Source organism: Physella acuta, unplaced genomic scaffold (genome assembly GCF_028476545.2).
Source record: "Physella acuta isolate Inbredline_101_S28 unplaced genomic scaffold, ASM2847654v3 ptg001269l, whole genome shotgun sequence".
Taxonomy (NCBI): Eukaryota; Metazoa; Mollusca; class Gastropoda; family Physidae; genus Physella; species Physella acuta.
In genome coordinates, this window is record NW_026732784.1 from 43,057 (window position 1) to 52,060 (window position 9,004).

Here is a 9,004-nt window from a genome sequence, read left to right on the forward strand (position 1 = left end):
TACAAATTCAAAAATTATGGCAGCTTATTTGTAATAAGCTGAATTGTTACTCATCAATGCCATGAACAAGAACTGGTCTGCTGAAACATCAAGTAACAACAGCAAAATATGTTCATTCTTCAGAACAATATAGGAGAGAACCCTGTCTGGATAAGCTTTTTGATCTGTTTGTCTAGGATAATCAGGTACAGCCCAGGTTCTGACTGAACAAAACTTTTTATAATACTTCAGTGTCAAGAGATCAAAGTGAGGCTCACAAAGAAATGTTCTGTGCTGTATATGAACTGACTCTGATCCATTCAGACATTCAACATTCTAATAATGGAAACACCAATCTTATGAACATTTTAGAAATAAAGTTGATCAGAATGGCTTGAAATATCAGTCAATAAATATGTGGATGCCACATAATTTTCCCAAGGTCAACTAACCAAAGTAAAGTAGGTGGAAGCAAAGAAAACTGATGGCCTTATGTAAAAACAAAACTAAAAGTTCTCTTTTAAGAACAGGGAAATGGTCTTAGAGGCAGAAGAAGCAGAATTTATATCTTTCTGTGGTTGATGTTTAATAGGTGAACTGTTTTCTTCCAGCTTGTAAAAGTTGAAACCAGACAACAGAGATAGTGAAACAATTTTTTTATTTCACTTTGTTACAGACCAAACAATTGTTCAAGTGAATAGCAATGCTTTTCATAACTGCTACTATACAGTATGTGTCTATATACTGACAGGACTGAAGGTAAGAAAGTGGAAATTAACAGATGATATTATTCTTGTATTAAGGTTGTTTTGTCAATAGTTAGACTTGAGTGAAAAATAAAAGATTTCTGTTGTATACAACGACATTTCCAACAGAAAACTTAACCCATCTGCTGACCAGTGCCTGGTCTAAGGTGACCTGTGTCATCAACTTACCCTGATATTCCCTTCTGCTGTGTGTCGGTGTTTGAAATTTGAACACTGAGTGAGAATGGAAACAGCAGACTCAGCATTTCTTGAGTCATAGACGAGGGAACCCTGTGGAGCTGGGCACATGCTTTCTTTGTGCCCTCTCTTTTCCTGTCTGCAAATAAAAATCAAATCTAATACCCTCTGTTATATCCTATTCTGGAAATGGCCAGACTTTCGGAGAATATGATACGCCAAGGTCTTTTTTTAAAGACAATCTGATAAGCTTATTACAAATCTATTTGCCAATTTGTCATGCTTTTAAAAAAAAGCATTGTAAAACTTGGTTCAGAATTAGAAATGATTTGCCCCATCAAGAATTTGAACACTCTTAGGTAGTTGTCAAACAGGAGTACCAAAAGATTCAGCCTTACATCCAATAATCTGCTAAAAAGCTGAGTTGTTGAATGAAATGAAGAGACAACAAGCTCAGATTGAAAACACAGATGTAGCTGTTGACTACAGATTGTATTGACTGACATGATAGTTAAACAGATTGTATTGACTGACATGATAGTTAACAGTTCACTAAAGTGCTGGCGAATGTGCCACTGGTTGTGCAACTGAACACAGACACAACCAAATGTAAACAAAGCTTTAAACCTCTACTATGTTGGCCTCTGAGTGAAATTTGTAATCCTTTTTATTAAGGACCTTTTCTCCACCATCAGTCCAGTGCATAAAATGTTCAACTCCGAGGTTGTGGCGAACTTAGAAATATCAGCTGAGAAATTTTCAAGTTTGAAAAATCTACACACAAGAAATTATTTGTCTTTCCAAAGAATATCTATCTAAAACTTGTTTGAATAGAGATAAAATGTTTTTGAACTGTTGAGTGTTTTGTAGACAGGTTGTCTTGAGACAGCAGATAATCTGATACCAACAGCAGCACATCATCAGAGCCAAACAAAAACTAGGGAGGTATCAAAATATTATATTGAGCCACTGCTTTGACTCAAACAACTGTAAGTTGTAAAAAAAAACGCCTTGAGAACAGAAAGTGGCATCTAATTTGTTTTGAAGTGTTAACTGTGATTGGCTGAATATGAAGACCACAAATGACTTGTTTATATTAATTTTGGAGCTTTGAAATTATCAGTGTAAATGTTTATCTTTTACACTGTGGCATGATTCTTGAATGAATGAGAAACACTATGACCTGTTTCTGACATGACTGGGAGACTGTAGGCCTGTTTCTGGCATGACTTGGAGAGGATTCAAGGAAGAAAAAGGTAAAGATACTGGAGGCATCACACAGATACCTTTTTCAGAATTTCAGCTTTGTTTTGAAAATTTAACAAAAGGCACGTCAAGCAAAAAAGTAGAAAGAGAAAGCTAAATTTTGAAAGTCAGTAAAAGTTTGGACCAAAGTTAGCAGAAGACACAAAATAATCTTATATTTAAAAAGTCAACTGGATAGTTATAGAATTTAAAGAGAGTTACTATAATACAGTACTGATTAAGAAAATAATATTTTAAATGTCATTTTTTCATAAATTTGGCTGAAGGCTTTTCATCATATCTATACACAAGAAATACTAGGGTAGTTAGAAATAAAATTCATGTTGAAAATGAAGACATGAGGTAAGGTCTGCATCTTTTCCTGGTAGCTAGATACAATGTGGTCTAGTGACAACTCAGTAAATGAGTTGGTAAATTTAAGTCATTTGTAGTCAAATTCTGACAAGCCAGTTATGTGACTAGCACCATATCAAGCTGACTCAACACCATCTTATATCAGGTACCATTTGCAGAAGGCGACCAGCAGATAGTTGAAAGAGTTGAGAAACTAGGGATAACATTGATCTTGTTTAACATGAAATCAATTTATACTGCTCCAAAAACTGTTGGTGAGGTAATGAAGAGGTAGATCAAAGATCTGCACACTTGTGGAGCAAATACATGTAAATGTATACATTCAGCAGATATTTAACCAGCACAGATATCACAAGGTGATGTTACTTTAAAAAGATGATTATACTCCAGGTATTTAACTAGAATAAAAATGGTTGATAGGTGAGCTCTCCAATTAAAAGGTAAGATTTCAATGATGAAGATACTCCAGGTATTTAACTAGAATAAAAATGGTTGATAGGTGAGCTCTCCAATTAAAAGGTAAGATTTCAATGATGAAGATACTCCAGGTATTTAACTAGAATAAAAATGCTTGATAGGTGAGCTCTCCAATTAAAAGGTAAGATTTCAATGATGAAGATACTCCAGGTATTTAACTAGAATAAAAATGGTTGATAGGTGAGCCCTCCAATTAAAAGGTAAGATTTCAAACATAACGATGCTGCATGATAATAGTATTCATGCTATACTCTGGATATTTAACAAGAATAAAAGTGGTTGATAGATGACTCCTCCAATTTAAACATGCTAGTCAGGGTTGCATAAAACAAAGAAACATTTGACAAAACAAGTAAACCAACTGTATTCATGTATGCACAGCAAATATTGCGGCTGAGAGAGATACATGATAGAAAATTGAACTAGCTGGACAGTCAAGTTTTTTCAAATAAAAAAATGAGGATCACTTGCTAACAGAAATGATGCAGTAACCACCACTGGATTCAAGTAGCACAGGTTAAAAGTTGTTATTTATTATACAGGCTTTTTGGCAAATAAGCAAATGTAGTAGGAAGCATTTCCAGGCTTTTCACGTTTAAGTCAGTAATTTGAGACACCTGAGGCAACAGACATTTTGTCACAACCACTAAAAGTCTAGTACACATTTTTTTAATCTATAATCATTTAATCATTCATATTTAAATACTCACCAAATGAAAAAATGTCCCTGAAATAAGTTCATTATTTTGGTGTCGCTAAACTTACCTTTGTAGGAAAACAACTGGCGCAGCTTATCAGCCTTGTCAGTGTTGAACTGAAATGTTAACTTAGCTGGAGAATATAAAAACAACAAGCATTATTTATTCAGTAATCATTCAATAATGAGGCAGAGTTAAAATATTACTGTTTTCTTAATCTAATAAAAAGTAAATGTAAAATAGTAAAAATGTTTGACACAAAAAAAAATGTGTTTAGGTATAAATGTCAGAAGTTAAAGCACAGCAGCAATTTTAACTTATTAAAATCTTAAACTTGTTTGACTAAACCTTTATCATAGACTAGCTACAAAGGACAAGTGCATGTGTAGTGTTGGCAGGTTGATGCTAAACTGTGTTTACATCCCTGTGATTTGTTGGATCTTTAAGACATTTAGTTGCAACCCTAGCATTACACCTTAATTATTTATTTCATTAGCATTAGTCTTTTAATCTAAATCAATATTTAAACTATGTTTTTAAATAACACAACTAAATTAAAACATTGCATTACCTGCAAGGATAGTTCTCCATTTTTCTTTAGATTCCTTCTTTAGTGGGGGCTGTATTTCAAAGCACTTAACTGTAGCTTTTACCCAAACCCCATCTGCAAGACTTGGAAGCTGACTCAACCTTTGTAAAGCAGATTGCAAACTTGGGCCATCTCCAAAGTAAAGCACCACGGCACTAGAAAAATTCAATGAAAAAGATTAACATTCTGTATATTAATTAAAATTATACATTCAACTAATTCAAGATCCCTTTTTAAAGTACTAGTCCTTTAGGCAGCGAGCCGATAAAGCTATGATTACTTAGGGCCAAGAAACAATTAGATTTAAATGTTTTCTTAATTAAAATGTAGTATGACAATTTATAAACAATAAATAGATAAATACCCATTTGATGCAACTGGATTTACTGGATTCCTCCGTTTGTTGAAGTAAACTGAGCAATCAGCTGCCAAGTTAATGAATTTCCTAAAAGTATCATTCTTCAGGTCAGACAATGTAATGGGGCTTATACATAGTTCATACCTGATATCTGGAGGGAAAACATCAAGAAAACATGATTATATATTGTTATTAACATGCATAAATTTACAAACAGTATAAAAAATTAAAACCGTTTTCTCAAATAACAAAAATTTAGCTGTTTGAGCACTTGAAGAAATATGAAGCATAACATATCTGACCAATGTTCAAAGCTCACTTACTACTTTTGATTTTTTTCACTTTTTCATCCTTTCCAAGAGATGGCTTGAGCATAACTTGTTCTAAAGTGTCTTCTTTAGACTTTTTTGTTTTGTCTGACTTGGATGAGTCTGATGAGTGCAAATGTTTATTTCTCAAGTGCGTTGATGTCCTAGACCTACGCCGACTATCAACTGAACTCATTTCTTCCTTCTCTTTACTGGATTCTTTTGAATATCTTCTTGAATGATTTGTTTCAGATTTAGTTGAAAATTTCTTGGATACATCTGACTTCTCATGATCTTCCTTTTTCTCAGAAGTATGTCTCTGCTTCCCAGCTGTCCTTTTTTCTTTTGACTCTTTGTCAGATTTCTTCCCAGTAGCTGGTACATCATTTTTCTTCTCAATTTTCTCCCTTTTCCTCACATCAGAATGAGTTTCTTTTGATGCTCTAGTCCTGCTCCTTTCTCTTTCTACTTTTTTGCTTGACGTGCCTTTTGTTAAATCTTCACTGTCAGAAATATCAATATCTGAGACAGAGATATCAGAGAGTGATTCCTCCATGTCATACCAATTTTTCTCATCTCTATTTTTACTATTTGAACAGCTTGCTACCTCATCACTCGACTTATTTAATTTTGTGAAAGAATTCCACCCAGGTTTAACTGTCAGTGTAGTTATTCCAGGATCTAATTTAGTCAGAAGGACAACTGGGTGGTGTTTTATATCCCAATGCTTCAGGTAATTTTTATCACTAGTGCTTGAACAAGAAGATCCCTGTATTGTAGCTTCTTCTGATGATACTTGCGCTTGTGGTTCAATAATAAATCCCTGGATAATATCAGATTCCATTTTGTCTTGTGAGCTCTTTACTGAGTTTTCAAGTTCAGTTTCTGCATTCATTTCCAGTCACAACAATTAACTTAGATCTTTTTGAAACTATCTGTTACCATCCTTCATAAGAAAGAGTTAAAAAACATTTGATTTTATTATACATTTCTGTCTACTTGTAGTGATGATTATTTAAGTAAAACTAAACATGTTTCTATATGGAAATTGGATGAAGCTAGTATTGTGTGCGAAAGGTGACTCATTAATATGGCTTTAATTTCAATACAAGTGTATTGTGATATTTTTGTGTCAAATATAATAGATAATTGAATAATAAACCAAAAGCAATGTCTAAATATATCAATAAAGGCTAGAAATTGACCTTAAACAGCCTTATTTGTGAGCAAGATTTGCTATATAAACAGGGCCAGCTGTAAATTAGAGTGGTTTCCCCTGAATCTCTAGCTAAAATTTTACCAAAAAACTTAAAACAAAATGGCTGCTAAAGTAAATGAACTTGGTTGCATCTGATGAAAACATCGCTAATCTTTATTTATAACTGAAAAGTTTTAATACAATTGTTTAAAAACAGGGAGGCCTACACAAATGAAAGTTTGAAACATTTTTGTAACTTTCAAAACATAGGTAAATCCTTCTAAAAATGTGAAATAATTACAAACATTTGATAAGTTACCTTTTTTCACATTACCAGCCTCTTCCGATTTTCATACCTAAAACAATTATATTAGGCCTATATTAAATATTACCTTTATTAGGCTATTATTTTTAAGGACGCTATGAAGTCAAAGTATTTTTTTTTAATCGAATTTCAACAATCCATGTCAACAGTCAACAATATTTCAATATTATAAATAAAATGGGATGAACTATATGATGATTCTAGATTCTAGATCTAGAATCTAGTCAATTAGTGAGAGTGGCAGATTGATGACATTCTAGTCGGTAAAACTCCATTTTAGCGTATTTTATTCCCCGCTTCACGTTCACCTCCGGTTGAGCGTATTTTATTATAAACACAACCGAAACACACAAAAATGTTAGGAAAACACTAGGATTAGAATCATTAGATGATAGGCCTAGATATTACAGATCTACTTATTTTTTTCAATGAATGTGTTTTAATTAGAAAAGGTAAAAAACATTATAAATAGGCCTAAGCATTACAGTTACAATGAAATAGCATGTGATTGTCGGCATGAGAAAAATCCCTACATGGTCAAGGGTTCACCGTGAGTTCACTTTGACTTTAATTATCAGCATGCGTCATAGGGTCATTGTGAGTTCATGTCAACTTCATGTAAGTTAATTTATAGATCTCGAGTATCATGCCTGATGCCTTGCAATTATGCGTGTCTACTTTACCCTTTGCATGAAAATCACGTAACTGACAGGAACAAATTTTTAAAGAAAAAGAAAAGTTAAATCTCTAGATTCTAGATCTAAATAAATAGTACATTAGTGTAACATGTCATTAAGTTAAGCCCTAAGCCTAGTACTTTTAGTAGGCTAAACATTCAATATTCCGAATTTAGGATTTTTCTCAAGTTTTAACAAAATTAATTTAAAAAACTAACCCAAAGATTCATGATGAAGAAATAGGCAGAGTGATTTCCTAACGTTTTTGTGTGTTTCGGTTTATATTAGTTTATAATAAAATACGCTCAACTGGAGGAGGTGAACGTGAAGCGGGGAATAAAATACGAAATACGCTTAACTCCTAAACAATGGAGTTTTTGTATATTTACCATTAAATGGTCCATTCTAGGGTAAAACTCCATTTCAGCGTATTTTATTCTCCGTTGCTTGTTTACCTCCAGTTGAGCGTATTTTATTATAACAACCGAAACACACCAAAACATTAGGAAAACACGATTTATTTTTTGTATTGTATTTCTGTTTTCACAAATGAATAAAATGAATGTTTAAAAAACACGACTTATTTATTTGTATTGTATTTTTGTTTTAACAAATGAATAAAAAACAACAAAGAGACTGACTGAAGTGCTTTGTTTGTTGGTTACAAAAATAGAGATGCACACTTTGTACAATTAAGTGTTCCAATTTCAACTAAGGGGTCATCCATAAATGACGTCACACTCGTAGGGGGGAGGGGGGGGGGTCCGTAATTTTGTGACGATGTGTGATGAGGGGGAGGGGGGGGGGTAAAAATCGTCCAAAAAAGCGTGACGTCATTTATGGATGACCCCTAAACTGAATAAAAGTATTAAAAGGCACAATGATGCTGTCGAAAGTGGGCCGAGGGGGGGGGGGGGGTGGAATTTGGTGAGGGATGGCTTGGAGTGTTAGAGAAAGTGTGACAACTCACGTTGTCATTTTAAAAAAAATAATGTTAGAGGTCGTCCATAAATGACGTCACACTCGTAGGGGGAGGGGGGGGTAATTTTGCGACGGTGTGTGATGAAGGGGGGGGGGGGGGTTCAGATGGTGCTACGTCATTTTGGGGGGGGGGGTCTTGCTTTTTGTGACGACACGCTTTTTTACAATTTTTACCTCCCCCCTCCCCTCCGTTACACGTCGTCACAAAAAGTCAGAACCCCCCCCCCTAAAATGACGTCACACCTCAGCCTACAACCCCCCCCCCCTCCTCAAAATTTCTGTTGAATTTTTCTTAAAACATCGATAATTTTTTCCAAAATCTTGTCAGAACTCTGTCAACATAGAGTATTTTGATCAATTCATATTACAATTTATTAAAACCGTTTTCTAAAACGCGAAATAACGGCTAAAACTTGTTTTTCTAACATTGCTTTTTTATAATGCAAAAAAGGGACGTCACACCATCTGAAACCCCACCCCCCTCCCCCTCATCACACATCGTCACAAAATTGCTGACCCCCCTCTCCCTTACGAGTGTGACGTCATTTTGGACGACCCCACATCAATTTTTTTTTTTAAGTCAGAAATTTACTCATACAAAAAAGGGAAGGATGGTAGATTTACTATGAATTTAAATAACATACAACTCTATAGTAAAAAAAAATTTTCAGTTTTAGCAAAACTGTCAAATTAAAAAACACAGAGTTTGTACATTTATTGCATAAATACAAAAATATAAAACAGAATGATTAACAGTGTATCAGTTTCACCATGAGACAAATGCCTTTTTTTTAAAATACAATACAAATAAACAAGTCGTGTTTTTTTTTAATATTCATTTTTATTCATT